The sequence below is a fragment of the Papio anubis genome, chromosome 10 (genome assembly GCF_008728515.1).
Source record: "Papio anubis isolate 15944 chromosome 10, Panubis1.0, whole genome shotgun sequence".
NCBI lineage: Eukaryota > Metazoa > Chordata > Mammalia > Primates > Cercopithecidae > Papio > Papio anubis.
Genome location: NC_044985.1, coordinates 60,465,356 through 60,490,226, shown reverse-complemented (window position 1 = coordinate 60,490,226; position 24,871 = coordinate 60,465,356). Strand labels below are relative to the sequence as shown.

Sequence of the window (24,871 nt, the reverse complement as noted above, 5' to 3'; positions counted from 1 at the left end):
TGTTACAGGTCATACAGCTGGTAAATGATCAATAGCTGCTAAGCTCAGACTTGGTGTTGACTTTAACCATAAATGTTATGGGTATGTCTATCTCTTGGCTTAATTGAGGGGAAATTCTCCAATATCATAATACCTTCCCTACTGGCTCCATTTAATTCCACAGTTATAGGTAAATTCCTTAAAGTCTTAATGATTTTGTTTTTAAAATTTCTGATCTAAATTCAGTCATCCAAGGTGGGGGGCATCTTAAGTAGCTCCCAGGCATTTAATCAAAAGGGACATGTTGCTTAATGAGCTCTACCAGGAAGCCAAGAGCAAGTCCTACAAGGTTGAGGGGAATCTCCTCTGGGTTCTGGGGCTGGTTAGGGGATCACAACACTATGGCACCTTTTTTCCCACACTTTTTGGCTACATACTCTTTGGTTGACTCTTCATATGACAATTTTGTAATATTTACTACAGAGAGCATAGAATGATAACTCAGTTTTTAACATGATTGTTCAAAGTTTGATAGTTTATTGTTGATAGGTTTAAAAAGCACCTTAAGATTCAAACTTATTACTTAAATTCCCTATCTGTGAATTTCCTCTGTAGTTACGTTCCAAGAAGAAAAATGCTCATAGGAGAAAGGGTGTTCCTGAAAGTAAGCCACCTATTTCATAATTTGCTGATGGCCAATTAGATGCAGATACAAGGCATAGATGGAGATTAAAATTCAAGGTCTTTTTCAAGGCTCAGGTGCTGTCTGCAGGAGAAAGCAACTACCCCAGCAAGAAGACAAAGTTGCTAACTCAGCCTGGGGGCATCACTGCCCTTGCCTGTCATGGTCCAGGGGCTGCTGGTTGGCCTGGTGGGCTCAGAAAATCCTCTCCCTCTGCCTACACCTAATGACAGCTCCTTCTGATACGCCTGCCATGAGCATCCTGACCCATTCTTACCTTCAGTGATAGGAATCTGAACCAGGTACTGCTCATTACTACTTTGACCTAGGCTTCAGAGCACCCTGACTCCCTGGCCCCCTTACCCTAGGTCAGACCTGGTGAGGAAGAAGTCAGTGAGAATCTGTAACTGGGAACAGGGAGGTGGAGTGAGTGGCTGACCAGCCAGATTAGAAGGTTGACAGTCTCTAAAAGTTTTGGCCCCAGGCAAAAACTGCCAAGGAATTTACAGATACGGCATTGCCAATAAAAGGCTGAAGTGAAAAGTAACTTTTTGAAACCAATAATGACCACATTTTGATCAACCACAGTAAAGACTGAATTATGTTTTCCTCTCTAGAAAAAATTACAAAATTGTTATATAAAGAGACAAAGAGTATAAAGGCAAAGATGAAGGGAAACATTATAGAACTATAACTATAGAAGCATTATAGAACTGCAATTAGGTGCTTAATTACCAAAAACATAATGTTACTTTCCTTTCTGATTTTTTTTTTTAATTCGTGATATTTGTCAGTGTCTTAGTTCATTTATATTGCTATAAAGGAATAATAGAGACTGGGTAATTAAAGAAAAAAGGTTTGTTTGGCTCATGGTTCTGCAGGTTATCCAAGAAGCATGACACCAGCATCTGCTTCTGGTGAGAGCTTCAGGCTGTTCCCACTCATGGTGGAAGAGGAGCCAGTTTGTACAGAGATAATAGATGAAGGAAGAAGCACAAGAGATAAAGAGGGGAAGTGCCAGACTCTTTAAAATAAGCAGCTCTTATGGGAACTAATGTAGAGCAAGTACTAACTCATCACTGCAAAGATTGTACCAACCATTCATGAGGGATCCACCCTATGACCCAAACACCTCTCATGAGGCCCTGCCTCCAACACCGAGGATCAACTGGAGGAGTCAGATAAATTAAACTATAGCAGTGAGTTTTATAACATTTCTGATTTGATGCAATTTCTTTTTGAAATAAAATTCTCCCATGCATACCTACTTTTTAACTCAACTTTTAAAATTATTTTTCTTAAAGAATGACCCACAAGTTTAAGCTTTAGGTCCCATAAACCTGGATCTATCGTTGGGGCCAACCTTGGAACTTCTGCTGTGACGTAAAATGCCATGCCCAGCATCCTCATGTTTTCAGAGATGGAGTCTCTGTCTAGAGGGATGTTAGAAAAAGGTGCCTGGTACAGTTTCAGGGAAAGAACAATAGACTAGAATGGGACTTCAGTTCTATTTCCAGATTCACCTTGTTCTAATTATGTGCCCTTGGGAAGGAGGCTGTAATCCTCAGGGAAATGGGATTCTAAATAAGAGCCTCTGCTCATCTCACAGGGATGTCTTGCATTAGTATTATAATATAAATGTTAAAATCTTTGAAGGCAGGTGACAAAAAGGTAAATGTCATTGCTACCACTCATTGCATATTTTCCCTGGCTAGCAGCAAACTTCAGAGGTTACTGGTAGCATTTATGTGAAGTTTTATCACGTTTCACATCTTGTTCCCACACCAACTTTGAGACAAATTGAAAACTGACACGTTCCTTTCTAAATTTCTCCTAAGTGTTGTTGTTGGTAGTGAAGTTCCTTTTTGTTTCTTTTTCTTTATTATACAGGGGGGAAAAATGTGAAAACACTCATTTCTCTCCTTTTCCCATCTTTTTACCCTTCCTCCTCCACATCCTGTGTTGTCCTCCTACCCCCCTCAACAGCCCAATGCCACTGCCCTCTACTTCCTGTCAGAAACTGCCCTCTACTTCTTGTCAGAAACTGCCCTGTACTTCCTGTCAGATACTGACTTCTACTTCCTGTTAAATACTGCCCTCTACTTCCTGTCAGATATTGCCCTGTACTTCCTCTTAGTTATTGAACTGGCCATTGCCCTTGTCCAGCTCCTTCCAGGGTCTTGTGGAAATATCCTGGAATTGGGCTGACATTCCACTCACCTCGACTGATTAAGAGATAATGGAAGATAAACAGAGAGTGGGGCTTGTTCAGATTTGAGGAAGGCTCCATAGTGATGAAGCCAAAGTCCTTTGTGTACCTCACTGGTCACCCAGTGAGGTCACTTAGGCTCCTCTGGTACATGAAGAAACTCCTAACCTGTATCCTCTTCCTTGCCACACCCTTACCCCACCCCAAGCTATTTTTGGCTTCTGCTATATGCAGAAAATAAGCAAATAAAAATGGGGAAATAATCTATAAAGTCAATGGCTAATCAGCCACACTTTAATATCCAAGAAAGGAGAATAACACCCTCAAAGGAGTCATCAACCAAAGTGAAGGGCAATGAGTTGGTCCCTTCTGGAAATTTTCTGTATCTCTATAAATTTGTTACTAAAGGTAAATCACCAGTCTGTCTAGCCACATTTGTTAACAATGCATGTAACTCTTAACGGCATCTCAAAAGCATACTTACTCTCAATTTCGCTTCTCATTCGTTTTTATGATGCCAGAGAAATTCAGATTATATAGGCTTTCTTTGTGCTGAGATGGTAATTTTATATCACTGTAGATTAATAGCATTTTTAGTGATATTTGGTATCACTCATTTGTCTCCTATGGTCGTAAAGATATATATTTTTTCTAATTTGGCTTTGCCAACAAATAAAAAATAAGAGTCTCTTTCTGTTGAACGAGCGAAAAAGCCATTCTGATCATGAAGAATTATTCTCTTTTAACATACCCACAATCCACCATCTAATTGTTTTGGTTATTGCAGCAATACAGTTTCTACAAGAATGTGTGTGTGCATGCGTGCATATATACAGTCTGACCTGCAGAAGATTTTCTCCTTTTTGCTACTTGATCTTTACTTTGAGTTCTCATTACTGAGAACTCTGTTATAGCCTGTTCATCCAGGCACTCCTGTTTAGGAAGATGTAAACTTTCCCTTCCTTCCCCTTCCTCTCCCTTGATCCTAGAGTTTTGCAGATATTTTTACTTTGTGAACACATTGATATTTCTGGAATTCTATTCTGGGAACTGATTCTGCAGTGCTCACAGGAACAAGTACCCATTCCAGGGATGGTTATTATGCAACAGAAAGGCAGTCAGACTTGGTTTAGCTATCAGCTTTTAAGAGCTTCCTCCATCTGCTAAAATGTGCACTGCAAAGTTGCACATAAAATGCTGATTAGTACCTCAGTGCAGATTCATATAATGATCCACTTTCCCTTGGTTTACACCACACTCTCCTAAGTACCTATTCACCTGTTCTATGGGAAAATTTTAATCATCTCTGACATTAGCTTGGCAATTTTAGCGGCCACTTCACAATCTTTCAAAGTCTTTCTGCTCCATTTCATTCCTATTTCTTTTCTGCTTGTGTTAATTATTTTTGCAGCCAGCATACGTGTTTGTCAATAATGCATTACATTTTCCATGTGTCAGTTCTTCAGCCCATCAACGAACCCTGCTTTTACATTCTGAGTCTATTTTCCCCTTTCCCAACTCAGCTCATTTTGCTCTGGGCCTACCTCTACTCCTCATTCCAAATCCATCAGAAGTTGCATGAAACTTGGTAACTGCAAGGCAGTCCCCAATTTAATTGGGTCTAGTTCTCCACAGAGCATTACCTTTGGGCCTACAGCGGGCTGCAAGTTGTCCAATAGCCTGTACTTCTTTGATAACTGAGGTGCCTTAAATGTCCTCACCTCTGGGATACCCACTTCTGGAATGGGCACAAGACAATTCTCCTGTCTTGAATCAAGGGCCAGGATGTAAGTCCCTCCTCAAGCCCAAGGATCATGTAAATCTGTCCTGACCCCACTAACTTCATTCCCAAACATGATGTCTTTGCTTAATGAAAAAGCTTTCTCTCACTAAAACTCCTAGCACCACTAAAAGAAACTCCTAGCATAGTGGTAGGAACACTCCAAAGCCCTATGAATACTTACACAATTGAATGTGATAAAAACGTTTAGGATCCACAAGCTCCCTGGGTTGTTTTGGAGGTTGTGGAGGGGATGAATGTTGCTCAGTTTTAAAATATCAGTACCGTTCTTCCCTCTGTCCCAGCATAACCTATTCTTGGGAATTTTCTAATGGTTACCACTTCCTTTTTCATGATTAGTGTCAACGTTAGCAACAAGCTGTTATAATTCCAAGACTCTTCTTTTGCGGTTGCTTCTGAGAATCACTGACTAGTTCCCTCTCACAGGCCAAGGAAACACCATTTTAAGAGAAATCTACTTCTCAGAATGAATGCTCCTTTGGTGAAGGGAAGTTTCTTGTTTTGCTTTTGTTTAGAATTCCCTCCAGGGTTACACACATCCTGTTCCAATTCTCTGGCTTCTTGGGGAAACACTCAGGCCATGATGGGAAGAGAAGGGACACAGGCCCCAAGCCCATGGACAGGGAGATGGCATGAGACTCCTCTGCATCTGGGCTGCCCATTTTGTTTTCTTGTTGCCCCAAGTTAGTCATTCACGTGCACCGGAATCGTCCGAGTCCCACACACTGACCCTTGGTAAGATTCCATTTCTTACTTCCCTTAACTATGACTGTCATTTGCCAGCTCCTTCTGATATTTTTAACTGCTTGCCATCACTTGGAAGTCCTTCATCTCCATGCTAAAAGAGAGTGCTGGAAATGTCCAGGCAGGGCAAACAGAAATGTGGGAAATGAGTGTTAGGAGGAGCAGGAATACAGACTTGGATTGGCAAATAATGCTAATGCCAATCCTGCATGCTTAAGGCGTGTAGGCAATCAGAAATTTCTTTCATTGTTAGCCCTTTTCTAATAATCACTACAGATGATAATTTTCTTCTAACTATCCCACAAAGAACATTGCTTTTTAACTGTTGTTCTGCCTACTCTCTAGCAGTCATGCTAATAAGCAAAGGAACTGGCAAAGACCTGCTAAAGGGACAAGAAGAAAGGGAAAATGAAGTCATGATTTATTCATCATTCAGATATTCACCTCATTATTTGATCTACTAATAGAAAATTGAGGCTTTTTCCTCTCTTCTGGGTATCCTATCTTTTTATTTTTAGATCTTCTTGGAAATATCTTCCTGAAACTTGAAGATCCCCTCTAGATATTATTTTCCAGGATGAAAGGCCTCTAGCGGAGTCTTTAATGTGCAATAATGAGAAGATGAAATATTATTGTGTTTCCTCTGGACTCTTATATTTGAACTTGATCCAGGATTGACATTGGGCAGCTCACCTTTCCCACATCATGGTCAGCTTTAAGTCAGGCTAAGAAATTACCTTCCCTGGCCACTCCCTGCTTTGTCCAGTTAAATAAAAATGAATTTTTAATTTTGTTTAGTTAACTAACTCCATGGGCCAAGGTAAGCTAAAGAAAAGTAGATGTATGAGAGGAAACATTGGCAAATTCTCTGTACTTATTTACAGTACAGGAAAGATCCATCATTAACCATGCTTTGGGAAAATACTTTCTTGGAATGGGTCACAGTGAAGGGTTTGGTTTAAAAAAAAAGTTGAGGGTTGGGGCTCCTACATCACATCCTCTGCTACATGTTTTAAAAATTAAGATTTCTGTAATTTTTTTAAGAAATGAAGGCTTCTATAAAATTCATGTAATTTTAACCAGGGATAATCTCACTCAGTTTCCACAGGTATGAAATGGGGATTATAATAGTACCTTTTCGTGGGCTTTCTGGGACTACTTTATATAACATTTAGAAGAGTACCTCTTCAATTATCATGCTGTACACCTTGAATGTATACAATTTTTGTGTCAATTACACCTCAATAAAGCTGGAGGGAAACCCTCATTTCCATAGTAAAAATAAGTACCTAGGCACACAGCTCATATTCTAGTCTATAATTCTATAAATGTTAGCAATTATTGTTGTTATCAACTAATAAAATTCCCAATTACCCTTATACCATATGACCCATTGGGGGAGAGGACTAATAGTCCATGAATAGGATGGAATCTGCATGAACAGAGTTTTAGAAACTTTTGTTTTCATTGCTGCATTTTAAAATAGATTACTTATCAGAGAAGAAAAGCTATGTCCAATATTACTTTAAAATGGGAAGACCTGCCTGTAACACCCGTCCTTTGTTCCTGCAAGGCAACAATGAGCTAGAGCTGAAGGGCCTTTTTAGAGGGCGTATCTCACTAGTTTGCAAAATCCCCCAGCGTCCTCCATGCAGCCACTTGGCTCATTTACGCATCTGCATTTCCCTCTCCTGTCTTATGCTCAACCAAGTATTTTTATAGAGGCTCATCTCTCTTGTTACACGAACAATGAGACAAGAGGTTAGGCAATACTATCTATATTTTACAGTTTGAGAAAATTAATAAAAGGTTAAAGGAATTTTATAATGGTGCACAGTGAGTCACTTGGGACAGGGACTAAAATCCAGACCACCCTCATCTCCAATATTGTGCTGCTTCCCAAACCATGTGAACAAACTCCTTCCTCAAATTTCATTAGAAATGATTTGTCCTCTGTCAATTGCATCCGGTGTTCTTTGCTATGATTTTAAGCAGCAGGACAACATGATGCGCCAGTTTTAAATAGCAAGTTAAAATGTGACCTAAGGTGTTTGAGGCAGCGTCCTCTCCACTCTACTAATAATCAGGGCAGTTTCTAATTATTTGCATGGAAGTTGGCTCCCAAGATAATTCAGTGTCCGTGTGGCTCCATTTCACCTCTACTTATTTCCATTACCTTGCATATTAGCTATGTCAAGTTGATGGGCCTGCTGTTCCCCAGGGTGGCTATTATAAATACTGGTGCTACAGTGAAATGCTTCCAGTCTTCTGGAACCTCGTTTGAACTAAGCAAGTTCTCCATAATGATCATTAATGATGTATTGCTTGCATAAAAATGTTGGATATTAATCTTTTGTTTACTTTCTTTATGCCACCAGACTTTTAAAATGTTCTTTGTAATGTGAGTTAACTGATGACCAAGAGTAGCTTCTCCACTGGGGACTGGATGACTTTTTATAGCTGACAATTTACTATGGCAGGTAAAGGAGCTATCTTAGACCCCTGCCTGAAAAATCCACTTCTCTTGGCAGATATGGCTGCCTAGAGCTCTTGTAGCTAAAATAGCATTAATGCCTATGTACAAAACCTCATCTGAGTCTCTTTTTCAAGTCTGCAAAGACTGCTGCCTAAGTGTCATAAATTTGGGACGGGAGCATGTTTCATGCCAAGAATTTCCTGCAAGGTGACTGGGATGAGTCTAGTCACCAACCCTTGAAGGAGGGGCATCGTGGGTGCTGGATAAATTATGTTCCTTTCTCACAGGACCTAGATTTGGTCCATGCTGATGAGTGTGAGAGTTCATCTCTGGTCTGGATCCTTCCACAAATTCCCTTCTGTTGAGACCCAGATTTCAAGTGCTAGATTAAATCTAAGAGAATCCTCTAAGGCTTAAGATAAGCTTTTCTTCCAATTTTGAATTGGATTGGGAGAAATGCCTGCAGTTTGGTTTAGTTTGCCCTTATATCATGGGACTGGACTAGAAATAGATGTGCATATGTACAGGAAATGATGATACTCTCTGTGGTACAACATCACTGAGCTTGAGCTCAAGAACATGATAGACCTGGATTTGAATCCCTGCTTGCCACCTACTAGCTATGAAACTTTAGGAAGGTTTCTTAAATTCTCTTTAAGATCTAGTTTTCTGGCCAGGCATGATGGCTCAGGCTTGTAATCCCAGGACTTTGGGAGGTCAATGCCGGCAGATCACTTGAGGTCAGGAGTTTGAGACCAGCCTAGCCAACATGGTTGAAACCCCATTTCCATCAAAACTACAAAAATTAGCTGGATGCCTGTAATCCCAGCTACTTGGGAGGCTGAGGCAGGAGAATTGCTTGAACCCAGGAGGCAGAGGTTGGCAGTGAGTCAAGATTGTGTCACTGCACTCCAGCCTGGGCGACAGAGTGAGACTCTGTGTTGGGGGAAAAAAAAAAAAGATTTAGTTTTCTGTTTGTTTCATAGGAATGCTAACAGTAGTCACTTCATAGGATTGTTGTGAGGATTAAATGACAAGATATATATAAAACATTAAGCCCACAGTACAGTACAAAGCAAGTGCTCAGTACAAAGTACAAAGGTGTAATATTTATTTTATTATTATTATTATTTGAACCCACATAGGTCTCAGCTGTATAGAGTTCCTTTCTAATTTTACTCATCCTGAAAAAGAGAGGGTGTTTGCTAGGCTGTCGCCATGTGTCTATTCCTGCACTACCTGCCGTTGTGATCAGCAGTGGAATGTAATAGAGGTAAAGAAGATCTTGCTGGATTTAGTTATGAGCAGGATGAGGAAATGGCCCTATGCCAAAACTATAAATTTACCAGAAATCTCTTATAGTAAGGAATGCACATTAAAATATATTAGAAGCAGACATGCTTATGACATGTAAGCTCTTATCTGAGGAAGGTGTGGAGCAGCTCTTGGGTAAACATAGACACTAAAGCCACCAAGGTGGGGATGACATGGTCTGGGGACACAAGGAAGTTTGTTAGGACCATGGTTGTCAATGCGATTGCCACTGTCCTTCAAATTCTTATCTTCTCTCAAAGTACTTTTTATTGTATTGTATTTTTTTGAGACAGGGCATTGCTCTATCACCCAGGCCGGAGTACAGTGATGCAATCACAGCTCACCATGGTCTGAGCCTTCCAGGCTTAAGCAATTCTCCCACCTTAGCCTCTCAAGTAGTTAAGACTACAGGCACACAGCATGGCATCTGGCTAATTTTTCTATTTTTTTTTTTTTTTTGGTAGAGACAGGGTCTCATGATGTTGCCCAGGCTAGTCTCAAACTCCTGGCCTCAAGTGATCCACCTCAGTTTCCCCAAAAATGTGCTGGGATTATAGGTGCGAGCCACCACTCCAGTCATGGATACCTATGGCAATGTTTGCTGCCATCATCCTATTCTTGTTCTAATTCATCCTTCCACACTGCTGCCAGAGTGAGATTTATAGAACACAACCCTAAATCAATGCCATTTCTCTACTTAGTGGTCTTAGCTGGTCCCCATTGCTTACCCAATTAAGTTTAGTGGTCAGAATCTAAAGGATAATCCCTTAAGCCTATGCACTATTGTCAATCCCTTGATCCCTGAATCCAGAGGAAGTTGGTGGTCCCACACTAGAGGACAGTGCTAGGAAGAAGCTGGAAAACTCAAGGAATGCTTTTCACCACATCCTCTAAGCATTCCTCCAGGGGTCTGATTGAAAAAAGCTTAAGGGAAAGACACATACGAGTTTTCCCTCTTGCCTGGAGATTAAATATCTTCATGACTAGGAAATGTTTGTTGCTTCATATACCTGAAAAGCTGTTCAATCCCTGTATTAGTCCATTTTCACACTGCTGATAAAGACATACCCAAGACTGGGCAATTTACAAAAGAAAGAGGTTTAATGGACTTACAGTTCCATGTGGCTAGGAAGGCCTCACAATCATAGCAGAAGGCCAAGGGCACTTCTTCCATGGTGGCAGCAAGAGAGTTGTGCAGGGAAACTCCCATTTTTAAAAACATCAGATCTTGTGAAACTTATTCACTATCATGAGAGTGGCACATGAAAGACCTGCCCTCATGATTAAATTATCTCCCACTGGGTACCTCCCACAACACGTGGGAATTATGGAAACTACAAGATGAGATTTTGGTGGGGACACAGAGCCAAACCTTATCATTCCACACTTGGCCCCTCCCAAATCTCATGTCCTCACATTTCAAAACAAATCACACCTTCCCAACAGTCCCCCAAAGTCTTAACTCATTTCAGCATTAACCCAAAAGTCCACAGTCCAAAGTTTCATCTGAGACAAGGCAAATCCCTTCCATCTATGAGCCTGCAAAATCAAAAGCAAGTTAGTTACTTCCTAGATACAATGGAGGTACAGGCATTGGTTAAATACAGCTGTTCCAAATGGGAGAAATTGGCCAAAACAAAGGGGCTACAGGCACCATGCAAGTCTGAAATCCAGCAAGGAAGTCAAATCTTAAAGCTCCAAAATGATCTCCTTTGACTCCATGTCTCACAACGAGGTGACACTGTTACAAGAGGTGGGCTCACACAGCAGTGGGCAGCTCTGCCCCTGTGGCTTTGCAGGGGACAGTGCCAACTCCTGGCTGCTTTCGTGGGCTGGTATTGTCTGCAGCTTTTCCAGGCACACAGTGCAAGCTGTCAGTGGATCTACTTTTCTGGGGTCTGAAGGATGTTGGCCCTCTTCTCACAGCTCCATTAGGTGGTGCCCCAGTAGGGAGTCTGTGTGGGGGCTCTGACCCCACATTTCCTTTCTGTATTGCTCTAGCAGAGGTTCTCCATGAGGGCCCTAGCCCTGCAACAAACTTCTGCCTGGACATCCAGGCATTTCCATACATCCTCTGAAATTTAGGCAGAGATTCCCAAACCTCAATTCTTCACTTCTGTGTACCTGCAGGCTCAACACCATCTGGAAGCTGCCAAGGCTTGGGGCTTTCACCCTCTAAAGCAACAGCTGTACCTTGGCCCCTTTTAGTCATGGCTGGAGCAGCTGGGATACAGGGCACCAAGTCCCTAGACTGCACACAGAAGAATGACCCTGGGCCCAGCCCATGAAACCATTTTTTCCTCCTAAACCTCTGGGCCTGTGATGGGAGGGCTGCTGCAAAGGTCTCTGACATGCCCTGGAGATATTTTCCCCATTGTCTTGGTGATCAAAATTCGGCTCCTTGTTACTTATGCAAATTTCTGCAGCCAGCTTGAATTTCTCCTCAGAAAATAGGATTTTCTTTTATATTGCATTGTCAGGGTACACATTTTTCAAACTTTTATGCTGTTTCCCTTTTAAAACTGAATGCCTTTAACAGCACCCAAGTTACCTCTTGAATGCTTTGCTGCTTAAATAAGTTCTTCTGCCAGATACCCTAAATCATCTTTCTCAAGTTCAAAGTTCCACAAATCTTTAGGACAGGGCAAAATACCACCAGTTGCTTTGCTAAAACATAACAAGAGCCACCTTTGCTCCAGTTCCCAACAAATTCCTCATCTGCATCTGACACCACCTCAACCTGGACCTTGTTGTTCTTGTCACTATCAGCATTTTCATTCAAAGCCACTCAGTAAGTCTCTAGGGAGTTCCAAACTTTCCCATATGTTTCTGTCTTCTTCTGAACCCTCCAAACTGTTTCAACCTCTGCCTGTTACCCAGTTCCAAAGTTGCTTCCACATTTTTGGGTATCTTTTCATCAGCACCACTCTACTGTTACCAATTTACCGTATTAATCCATTTTCACACTGCTGATAAAGACATATCTGAGACTGGGCAATTTACAAAATAAAGAGGTTTAAGGGACTTACAGTTCCACATGGCTAGGGAGGCCTCACAATCATGGCAGAAGGTGAAAGGCATTTCTTACATGGCAGTGGCAAGAGAAGGGGGCTTGTGCAGGGAAATTCCCATTTTTTAAACCATCTAATCTTGTGAGACTTATTATCATGAGAACAGCACAGGAAAGACCCACCCCATGATACAATTATCTCCCACTGGGTCCCTCCCACAACATGTGGGAATTATGGGAGCTACAAGATGAGATGCGGGTGGGGACACAGGGCCAAACCATATCCCTAATATTGATTCTGGGGTCTTCCAGAAGAGTCACTACAGAGGACTTGGGACTCAGCTCTTCCAATTGATTACCTTCTCTTTTTGGAATGATGTCTTCCTCTCTTCTGCCTCCATGCCTCTGACTTACTAGTCTTCTGCTTTTTCTTTAAATGCATGCCTGATTACCTGATGGGCATAATCTGTGTGATTCATAGGGAAGCCTCAATTACATACGGCTTTTTAGTGTTCCATTTGTAAACGGGAGTTGAGACTGCTCACCTTCAGAGTTTTTAGAAAAACTGAGTTGTCCCTTGACAATTACAAAAACAACTATTTTTTCAAACCTAAGGGGCTTCACTCAAAGTCAATACAGGTAATTTGGCTGAGGTAGCAGGTACAGGTCCTCTTGTTCTTCCCCCAACTGTTTTCAATTTCTTGGCTCCCACATCAGCAAGCTAGAGGACTCTGCCTGTCTGCTGGGAATTTAGGAGATTGCCTGGGAAGGTCACTGTGGTAATGATGGTAGCAGCAGCCTTTCTCTAGCCATTACACTTCGCTCCAGATGTGGCTATCATTATATGACATGTTCCCATTTGAATAACCGAAACCAAGAAAGATACATTATGTTCAGCTCTTCCCCAATACTTATCTGAAAAAGAAGTATAGGTTGGGAAAATATTTATATTTTTAAAATCAATGATCTCTGTGCATTGAGATTTACCTAACTGACACAGATCAGTAAACTTTTGGCCTCTGGTTTTGGATTAAGCCAAAGCATCTTGGCTTATGGCATACAGAAGACACCAGGAAGCCTGAGGGTCCTCTGACAGAGTTAACTGCTCTAGTACCAGCTACCTGTCAGAGGCTTTATTTACCTCAATTTATAAAATACTTTGTTTTAAGCATTCACTGAAAATGGGTATGTCAATTCCATATCATGGTAGGAATTTCATGAAGACACAGAAAATAACTTTTAATATTTCTCCTTATCAAAGAAGAGGGTTTGTGAGATAGTAAAAATTCTCCAACTCCTTGCTAGAAATGAAAAAACTCAATGAGAAACTCAATCTTTCTACAAACAAGATTCCCATCTCTACAACCATTAGCTTCTAAGTCCTATCAGTTAAGAATCTAACAAAACATTGGTTTCTAAAATTATTGACCTATGTTTCAAATCAGTTTTTTAAATAGAAAACTATTTTACTCCCATCACCCTTGTTGGGCACTGGAGATGGCTTGAGAAATGCCTGCCATCAAACTTGTACTCAGCAGCATATTTCCTATTAAATTAGCAGTGTGAAAAACAAAAATAGAAGTTAGTCATTTCCTACAGCCCCTAAACCACTTTATTCTTCCAACAGAAATGTTGCAGCACATTACTCCAAAATGTAGACTAGGACCCTTGGGTATTTTACAAGTGAACAATGGCTGAGTCATTTAATTTAAGAAACACAGCTAGCTAAGCACTTATTTATTTGAGCAAAAACTTCAGAGGGCTTTTATCATGCTTGCACAAGATCCAGATATCTGAAGACTCTGTAAATCCATAAATACCCTCTGGCATGATGGGCCATTATGGCTCTTAAAGACTCATTGCTGTCTATAGGATCAAACACGTGCTTCATGTGGAAGCCAGGGAGGAAGATTTATATGTTGACCATTCCAAATCACATCTCTATTTAAAACTCACTATCTTGGGAAAGAACCTCAAACTATTTTTGCCTGCTGGTATGCAACATTAAGTTTCCTGCAGAGAGTCCTAGGAACATTTCAATTCCCTAAGCTCACATCTGTACACACCTGCAACCAAATCTCTTCCCTTTTTTTTCTCCCCGGGAGATGGAACTCAGCCTAGCAGATAAATCTCATGGGCTCAGACCTACTACTTAACTCAATTTTCACCAGAGTCACATAAATCACTTAATCTTTTGGAGAGATGAGTGTTGGAATGAAGAGCTAAATTTCTTTCCAAAGGGCATTTGTGTTTTGCTCATGACCAGAAGGAGAAGCAGGGCAGTGCCACCTCATTAAAGAAACAGAAGGAGCTTCCAGAAGCCGGAAGTGTTAAGCAATGTCATGTGGGCAGGAAAGGTTAGAGAGGATAAGAACTCTGAAAAGAACCTTGGGTGCCAACCTTTTCCCATTTCTCACTCCAACGGGTCATTTGGTCTTGTTGATTTTACCTCTACCATGTTTTCAAACTTGACCCCTCCTTTCCATTGGTTCCCTGTAGCCTCAGTCCAGGCCATCATCATCTCAGTTCTCTGTTTGCTCCACGTTGCTGACAGCAATATCTCTGTTATCTGTACAACTGATTGTATGTCAAGCCTGGTCCTCCTCAAATGGAAAGTGTTTCTTCCACTATCCTGTCCTCCCCACCACCAGACTTCCTGTTGTTTCCTGAAAGCACCTCAGCTCATTCCTATTCCCCTCTGCTTAGAACATCCTCTTAAATCCCTGCCCTCACTGTTGAAGTTCTAAGCTCCCAAGAAGCCACTTCAGCCCACCCAGTGGGAATTCAGAGCTCTTGCCTCATGTCATATCCTCAAAGCACCATTTTCATAATATTGATCTCCTGCCTTGTGCTATATTTATTGGAGTACATCTGCCTTTTCCCCACATGTAAACCCTCCAAGAGCAGGTATCAAATCACCCAATGCTTTACATAGAGCCCTATATGTAGCTGATACTTAGTAAATATGCTTGGAATAAAGGTGTATGTGTACACAGGTAAGTGGATTTGGCAATTGATTTTTGAGAGAAGAGAGTTAGTGGAGTCAAAGAGATAGAACTCAGAATTCAAGAGAGTAAGGTGAGAAAGGGGAGTGAGAAACTAGAGGTCTCTTGCAGAATGTTATGAAAATATTCTATGCATCTGTGGAGTTTGTATGTATGGAGATTGTTCTCATGTACTACTAGCTTCTTTCTTCCTATTTCTTATCTGTACCCTAGACAATTCAATTTCTTATTCTCTTATCCAGCACTGAGTTGTTAGCTATAGCAAGGTCTTTGCTGATCTCTAAGCCTCACAAATCTCAGATTTGTTTAGTTAATGGTATTGGCATGGAAATATTTCTACAGCTTTGTTTCTGGTTCATCCTACATTACTCTGCTGGTGCATTCTGATACATCAGCTATTTTTTCAATCATTTTTATCTTCAGAACATTCTGAAATTATCTCTAGGTCAATTCAAGTTTCATATTTTATTACATTCTTATTTTCCCTGGATATTAAAATGTATTTTACTGTCACCTTAAAAAAAATGAATACCAGCATGTGATGTTGTTTAAGGCCTTATGAACAGGTTTCTCTTTGCTCCTCAATGTCACCACTTTTCTACAAGCACAAAACCTTCCCATTTGTACCATGACATGTTGAGACCCTGTAGAACCTCTGGTGTCTAAAGACCTTCAATTGGCTTTGGCAAAATCTCTGGAGTCAAAACCCAGATTGTCCTGACTTTGGTTTGCATACTAATAGCCAACATTTACCCACAGGGCCCCTTTCCCTACTTCCCCTGTCTTTATACCCACATGTAGCATAATAGCTGTAACCCACCTTTTACGGCACCCAACAGCTACTGGGTAAGCACCCATGCAATTCTCATCACTTATTGCCACCAGGCCAACTTCTAGAATGGTCTCTGATTTGCTCTCCCACACCCACCACTTGCCTCTGCTTATCCCAAAAGATTCCCATCCCTTGGCCGAGGATCCTTAATGATGGAAAATCTTGCGACATTAGGTGAAAAGTGGGTCCAATCTAATTTCATTTCTCACCACCTGTATGTCCTCAACCCCCATTGTGCCTTCCCCTATTTTTTCTTTTATATGCTTTCTGATGCTTTTCTATGATGCTCCAAAGAGAATCCCATTTCCCTGTGCTCCTCTCTACAGCTCTAGTTCATTCATCCTTGCCTAGAGCTATTATTTGTAACAATAGCTAAAAATGATTGAGTCCTTACTATAAGCCAGGCCATGTACTTTTATGTGGATTGTCTCATTGATTCTTCATGATAGTTTTATAAGGAAAGCACTACTATTTTCATGCCCACTTTGTAGAGTGGAGAACTGAGGCTTAACCTGCCCGAGGCTGCACAGCTGGGAAACAACAGCCGTAGGAGTTTGGTGCATTCACTCTCTTTTTCCCTATCATGCTCGAAAGCCTTGCTTGCTGGAAGCTGGGTGCTGCTCACGGATTGTTCATACAGCAGGATACTTTGGAGATGTTGACATCTTGCATCCAGTCCACTAAGTACCAGTCAGCCTCCCTGGCAGAGCGCCTAGTGACAGCTGCCATGGAAACGACCTTTCTCCACACCTGCTCAGACTGCATCCATAGGGGAGGCTCCTTGGAACCTAGGCTAATTCTGGTCTGATCCCTTCCTTCTGAAAACTCCACCCTCAGGTGACATGCCAACTGGCATCTGCCAGAAAGCAGCCACCTGTAGCCCAACCTGCCCTTGGAGAAACAGCATTGAAACAAACTTGTACAGTTCATACCAAGAACTCCTTCCCCCACATACTTCTCCCTCATAGCTTGCAGAGAACTACCAATGCCATTCTCCTGCCCTTGCCTGCAACTTCTGCTTATAGTGCTGATTAAGAACTGATGAAAAATCTGAATATAGTAAAGAGCAAATACAGACACAAAGACTTTTCTCACAAATTCTTCCCAGTCATCTTTTCCTGCCCTTCACTTAGACCATTCTCTGACATCTATTACTTGTATTTCTTCAAATGAAATGTTTGTAACTAATTGAAGTTGTCTGAAATATTTCAGAGTAAATAAAACAAAGTTATGATTGCCATCCTCTTGACCAGTACTGTGTGTGATATAAAGAGCCAAATACCGGACTGGTTTTAGCTCCAGCTTAGCTTTGAACTTCAATTTTTTGAATGTTTCTTCTTGGTGAACCCCAATTGCCACCATTGCCAACGCCCTCACCTAGAATCCCATCAGAAAGGTTTTGAAGAAGAAAAGTTACTAGATTCTGATTTTTTGGGGGTATTATGATCCTGAATTTTAAACACAACTTCCCTGTTGATGTCCTCAGAAATTTTTTTTTTTTTTTTTTTTGAGACGGAGTCTCGCTCTGTCGCCCGGGCTGGAGTGCAGTGGCCGGATCTCGGCTCACTGCAAACTCCGCCTCCCGGGTTCACGCCATTCTCCTGCCTCAGCCTCCCGTGTAGCTGGGACTACAGGCGCCCATCACCTCGCCCGGCTAGTTTTTTGTATTTTTTAGTAGAGACGGGGTTTCACCATGTTAGCCAGGATGGTCTTGATCTCCTGACCTCGTGATCCGCCCGTCTTGGCCTCCCAAAGTGCTGGGATTACAGGCTTGAGCCACCGTGCCCGGCCCAAGAAATTCTTGACATATACATCAGGTTTTAGAAGCTAAATGGTTTTTTCTAATTTTTTTCACCAACTGAATATTATCATTGACATATTCTTTATTAATAGAGCTCAGCACCCAAAACCACATTACCTAGAGATTCAGCATCACTGTTTTTGTGTGTCTATGTCATTGTTTTCACAATGTGTCCTCTGAAATATGACCACCTGGGCATGCAATGCTGCCATGCTCTTTTCCTGCAAGGTGATGGGTGGAAATGGGGCAGAGATGGTTAAGCCTTGATAGTGGTGGTGGAGGCGCTGATCAAGGAAGAACAAACCTGGGCATTTGTGGACAGCAGGATAGGATGGGCTGGCTTAGGAGAAGGGGACAAAGTGGATGAAGGAAGGCAGCAGGACTGAGGAAAACCATGGTGGTGGGGAGACCGGGTCAGTGCCCAACAGAGCTCCAGAGTCCAGGGTCCACCCTCTCCACATCCACCAGCTGGGCCTACTGATTTGTTCTTTTTGGCTCTCTTTCTTCTCCTAGTCATCAATTCCTCTTTCACTCTTGCTGCAGCTGCACTTTTCCCTTCTCCCAGACCTCAGCTTCGGCTTTGCCAGTGGTGCCCTTTTGTCCTTGCTCCTGGCTCCAGAGCTCCAGGTGTTACTGTTGCCAAAAGCTACCAGCTTTGGGGGCTGTGATTGAATTTCTATTTTCAACATGAGGGAACAGGAGGTTTGGAGTCTCTGTTGGGCTGGAGTTTGAAATGTGAACTCCTTAGCTGTCTTCTGGGTGCCAATCTGCATTTATTACACATCTGAGCAATGGTGGTAGTGTCCCGTGTCATTTAGTTGCCCTTTAGTATTGAGAGTATATGCTCTTGTGCAACAGAGGGTGAACCTGTAATAAGGGCCTGGAAGATGTATCTGGATGCATTGGTTTGTGGAGTGAATAGGAGGGAGTGAAAGTATTAATAAGCTGTGGGCTGTGTCAGGGCAGCCACTTGGTCCCTCTATGCATCTCTCCACACCCAGCTTCAACCATAAGCATGGGCCCAATCACTGAGTTAGAATTTACTGAAGACAGGAATGAATGAATGAGTGAACAAATTAATAATGCTGCATGGAAACAAAGAAGGACAGGAACGTGAAAGTAAAGGATTGCTTTGTCCGAAAACCATACAGGCAGTAAAGGGCACACGTCTTCCTGGCACTCGGGGAAGCCGCACCGCCAGCAGCAGCTCTTGGGAGCTAGGACGCTGCACAGAAGGTATGGGAGCATCTAAACAGGCTGCACTGCTTGATGGCTTAAGATAAATATTCATACTTAATACTGGTTCTAGGGTATGAATTTTTAGACTATAATTCTTTAAAATTTATTATAGTTTTAAACTTAATTGGGTGAAAATATTTATTGGTGGGGGAGGGGATGCAATTACCCAATTATCAAAGCTAGAATGAATCCTAGGAGGGACACTAAAACTATCTTTAAGTACTGAGAGGATTTTATTACAGCAACTCTTAAAACAATAATGAATGTTATGTGTTCCTCAGCCATTTTTACAACGGAAGAGAAGCACATCATTTTCAAACAGAAAGCAGATTTGCGTCTGCGGAGGAAGAAGCAAGAAATGGCTCCGTGCCAATAAATCCTCCTCACAAACCCCCACCACTAAAAAAATCACTTTTTCTTTGAATGTTAAGAAAAAGGAGGAGTGGGTGGAGAGGGAAACTCTAGTGAAACGACAGACAATACAACGGAGATGTGGGAAATAGCATTAAAAATATGTTGGCATTTTCCCAAATGGGGAGTGCTGACAAGTATAATCCTATTACTCAAATCATATCAGCAATGAGATAAATGAAATAAAAACAAGATCTCGTGTGACCAGAGTGGCTATTTGTCCACAGACTTTCATTGCATTGAATCAATCTGTACCCCCCAAAATGGGACATAGTAGAAAACATTGTTAAGGAGGCTTTTAAAACACATCATCGAGATTACAGCACCTTTTAAAATAAACAGCACTGAATAGCAACACAGGTAAAATGTCATTGTAAGACGGGGTTCCGATACTCAACGACATGCTTTATGGCTTTCCAGTGTGTGATAAAATCTGTTCACCAGATGTACTATATGTCTCCTGTGTAGCATACTTGAGCATCCTGTAGGCCCGAGGCACATTTATTTCATGTAATTGCCTTTCCTGTGCACACCTTGGGGCACCCTAATTCTCCATTTTATTTCAGGCACTGTACAGGGTACCATCTGGTAGTTTTAAACTCATCCCGTTTTATGGCACTACTGCAGTGGCTGTATTCAGCTGTACTGCAGGCTTTCAATGGAGACAGACTTCTTACTACCAGCTATTTATTTCTGCCTGAAATAAAGTAGCCTTGAACTATCAACATGCAGGATTCACACGTAGATTGTCACAAGTCCATACGAGCTAGACAGAGATTCCCAGGCAACCTACAGACTCGAAGCATTTCTGAATTGCTTTACGCACAGCTGTTAACTTATAGAATTGGGATTCTAAATTCTTCGCCTACTTCTGCACGTAATGATATCTTTTTAGTATCTCATTTGTATTATTTCAGTTCAGATGAGCACAAAAATAAATGTATTCCATCACATCTGGAAAAGTACCGCAGAGAAATCGCTTCATATACAAAGCTGCACACCTCATTACGAGGTTCGTCACTCATTTCAAACCCAACCTTACCTCTGTCCCTCATCAACATGGCTTTTGTTTTGCTGCTGTTTTCCTTAAATTGTTAAATCATTTTTTTTTTTGAAGGGAATTTGCAAGATCTTGAAAAGGCGAGTTTGGAAATAATATACTTGGCAGAAGGAAAATAAATCTCAGAAGCACGCAGCTTTTCTGCAGCAGGTCCCCCATGAGCACACCATCCTCAACCTGTGCACTAATTAGACAGCAAGTCACTCTGTTTTGTCTGAGAATTCATCTTCTGCTTCTGACCAGCACCCCCCTCCCCCCCTGCCCACCCCACCAATGTGCCCACACAGCTGGGCAAGCCACTTTAACAAAGGGTCTCTGATATGCAAATAACACACACCCAGCTGCATGTTTCCAAATGAGTCGTTGTTCACCTGCTGGTTCCTGCGTCACCAAATCCCTCTTGCTGCATGTGTTATGCATTCCCCCTTCTCCTATCCTTTTCTTCCCTGTGCAACAGCTAAGGTCTGTAGGCCCCCTCGGAATGGCAATGAAAGGGGTCCAGGCTGGTGATGGGATGAGGTGAGTGATGAGTTGGCTTGCGAGTCACTGCTGCCTCTTGACATGTGTTATCTCGGCATTGCCCAGGGAGAAGATTACTAGTCTTTGGCCTGAGACACAGAAAGCCTTCCAGTGTTCAGTCTGTTACCTGGCGTCAATGACTTGCATAAATAAACCAATCAGGAGATACTGGCTTTACTACTGGCACCTCGGCCTTTGTTACTGCAATGGTAACAATTACAGATGGAAAAAAAAATATTTAGGGTAGAAAAAGGCTGGATCTTGACCTGTTTGCCACGGATTCTTTACATGTTTTGCATTTGTGGCAATGACAAATGTAGCTAAATGCACCTGGTTGTAGCTGTCTGCTGTGATCTAAAGCCTTTTTGAATGAAAAGAAAAACTCCCTCTGTTATTTATTGTTGGAAACAGAGTTTACTTTGCTGTCTTTAACCTCGGCAGAATCAGAAATGCCAGTTTAACAGCAAGCTGATGAGTTCTGGGGAACAGAGCAAAGAGTCGTTGGTTGGAGTCTTGTAAATCAGTGGAAGACCAGTGACCAAATAGATTCATATTTATTTTCCTGGAGTTTTCCCCTCTTCTTTGACTCTCAGGCAATCTTGTTCTATAAAAATGTTAATGCTGGTCTGAATATGATGGGTGATCTTTTTCTCCCACAACTCTGTCAAACAGATCTTCCCAATAATTAAATGTGCATCCTTGAGCTCTAAGAGCAGTCTTGTTGAACAAAGCAACCGCAAATCCAACTAACCTTTGAAGAATGAGAGTGTCAAAGTATAAGCAGATGTTTTAATTTGCACAATGCTGGGATTTTTTGGATGCCAAATGTTCCTAAAATAGTTATTGTATCTAGACAGCAGGAGAAAGATATACTCAGAAACGACCTACAAGCCTCTCAGTTACAGACATTGTTGCCTTCAGCAGAAGTGATATTGAATGTGTTGTTAAGAAAGCTGTATGTTAATCAGCATTTAATGACAAGGTATCACAATTCTATGATTATAATATATGAGAAAAAGAAAACAAGAGGGCACTGCAGAATTTTAAAGTACACACACCACACACACAGTCTTTGTAAAGTCCATAGCTAAAACAAAGATGGGACACAATAAAAGGGCTCATGTTCCCTTGTGTGGGTATTAAACGTTTCTAAAAATGACTTAAGAGATGCCTGCTATTAAAGCAAAAAAGGAGGATATATACTTTAGCCATGAAATTAGAGCATAATGTTATCTAGCCAGTTGAACTTGCATTGCTTCAGGGAAATGTTAGTACATGTTTTTCACAAGTGGATCTAGGCAGGAAAGATTTATATTAGACATCAGGAAAAATGTCCTGACTTTCAAAAGAGTTGTGAGAAGCCAAATAGTTTACCCAAGAAGGCTATGGAATTTACCTCCTGGAGATTTTTAGCAGCAGACAGGAGACCCATATGTTTGGGTTTATTTCGGAGTCTTTGAAATGAATAGAATGGTCTTATTAAGAGTTTCCTAGTCCTTTTCTTTCGTAGCTTGCCTGAGAAGAGGTTAGACATTCAGTCTACAAAGCCAGGCTTCTGTCCGACCTTCCCGTAAGTCCATCTTCTCTCAAATCTCAGCCATATCCTACCAGAACCTCTTGATCTAAAGGGTTAAACTAAGGGACTTTCGTGCACTGCTGCTAGTAGGTTGAAGGGAGAGGGAGTTTAAACTGGTACAATCTCTAGGGTGGACAATTTCGCAAAATCTACCAAAATTAACCAACATGGCACATGTATACATATGTAACAAACCTGCACATTGTGCACATGTACCCTAGAACTTAAAGTATTAAAAAAAAAAAAAAGTGTGTTTGTCCTGTGACCCTACAATTACATTTCCAGGACTGTATCTCTTAGATCTATTCATACATTTCAAAATGACCTATGGATTCATGATTTATTGCAGCAATGTTTTTAATAGCAAATAATTGGAAACAACCTTGATATCCACCAAAAGAAGACTGATTAAATAAGTTATAGCATATCTGTGTTAAAGAAAGAGGTAGCTCTACATGGCCTTGTAAAAAAGGATTTCTAAGATACACATTTTCAAAATTAGGTGCAAAATATCACATATACTATGCTATTGTTTGTGTGTTTTCAAAAAGGAGTAGAAGAGAGACATACTTTCCACAGCATAAAAAAATAATTTTAGAACTATTATACCTTTGGCATTGGTACTATCTATAATATCTATTAACATCAAATAAATGAATATTAAATAAATGACTAACAGAAAATAAGGGAACTCTTTTCCAAACCAAAATCCCCCAAATAAAGTAGGGAATTCATTCTGTCTTATCTCTGGTTCCCTTCTTGATTCTTAAAATAAAATAAAATAAAAGCCACTAGGATCCGATGGCCATGGCAGGGTGCAGGGTGGGAGTGGAATGGGGGACACGGGGACATGCCTGTTTGACCTATGTTTTCTCGTTCCCCTCCTGCAGCTATACATTTCAGAAGATGGAGAAGAGGAAGAAGGAGGTCGAGTCTGGTAGGAGGGCACCAAGGAACATTTCCTTACTTCACAATTTGGTGAGTAGAACTGCCTGACATTACACAGAGGGTAAACTTCTGCCTAGGGCCATGGAAAAAGGCAAAAAGGTCCCGTGACCAAGAGATGACCATTTCCACAGAGGAAATGCAGGCCCACTCTCCAACTGGACCCCACTATGCACAAGGTGAGAATTCAGCCTGTTTATCAGGGTTCCTCTTATTAAAGTATATGTCAAAAAGGCCTGGTAGAAATGTAACTCTGTGATGTTAATTTTGGAAAGTCTCATCTAGAACTTTCTGGGAAGTATTTGAAAGCAGAGTTGTGGAATCATTTGACGACTCAAACATATAAATTAAACACTCTTCTTGGATACAGCAGTTAGAATATGCAACAGATAGGGTCTACATTGGAGAAATGAGAGATGTAGCAAGTGCTTAGCTTCTCTGAGACGCAGTCTCAATGTCTCACCATCAAGGACAGCTAGCTAGCTCACGGAATTATTGTGAGGGTTCACTGTTGTAATTTATTCCAAGGTCCACCGCAGCACTGAGGACATAGGTGGCATTCAAGAAGCAGTGGCCAGTGGTATTCTCTGCTAAAATATTTGCCACCTCAGCCACTTTGATTCTGCTCCAGAGGGCTTTTTTGCTCATCCCATTGGTGATGCAAGGCAGGTTAAAGATCCTCTCACCTGATCTAAAAATTCAAGACATCAGTCCACAAAATACCAGAATCACCATGGAGGCAGCTGGTTAGCACTGTGGATAGTCTATTTCTCCCCCTCAAAACAGCCTACTTCAAAGAGGGTAGAGTTAAGTTTCCAGGATCTGACTCCTGAGATTTTTATTTAAAGAATACCCCATCTTTACTCGCAGCTGAGAGGCTGAAGATTAAAAATTAGCCACTGTATAGTAGCTGAGCAGTAACAATTTTTCATAAAGGTTTTTAGTACACATTTGGGATTATAATTTCAATATTATGCAAATGCATTTTATGGATCTGTAATACAGAATGTGTACTGGCTTTAATGTGCATTAGCAGGCGAGAAGAAAAGGCTCCAAATGAGCCATTTTGGTGTCTGCTTTCAACATGTATTATGAATAATAAGTAAAATGTTCTGGTTTAGAACAAATAATATAAAATCTGAATTCCTCTTGATGTACATCAGTGACACAGCCCTACGCAACTCCCATGGAATTCTTCCATTGGACACAATTTAAAACTGGCTCTTAAACAACATATTCCTGTTTCTGGCTTCTCTTCTTGAATGAGA

The 24,871-nt window shown here is 41.3% G+C and overlaps 2 long non-coding RNA genes across 3 annotated transcripts in view; one reads left to right on the top strand and one right to left on the bottom strand.

The window, feature by feature from the left end:
* Window positions 1-24,871, bottom strand: part of LOC103876342 — a 165,745-nt gene that overhangs the window by 32,104 nt on the left and 108,770 nt on the right. The window lies entirely within an intron of this gene.
* LOC110740904 overlaps window positions 1-24,871 on the top strand; it is a 68,929-nt gene that overhangs the window by 40,848 nt on the left and 3,210 nt on the right. Inside the window, exon 3 of the long non-coding RNA XR_002516171.2 lies at window positions 23,549-23,636. This is a non-coding gene — a long non-coding RNA (uncharacterized LOC110740904). The remainder of the gene's footprint in view (window positions 1-23,548; window positions 23,637-24,871) is intronic.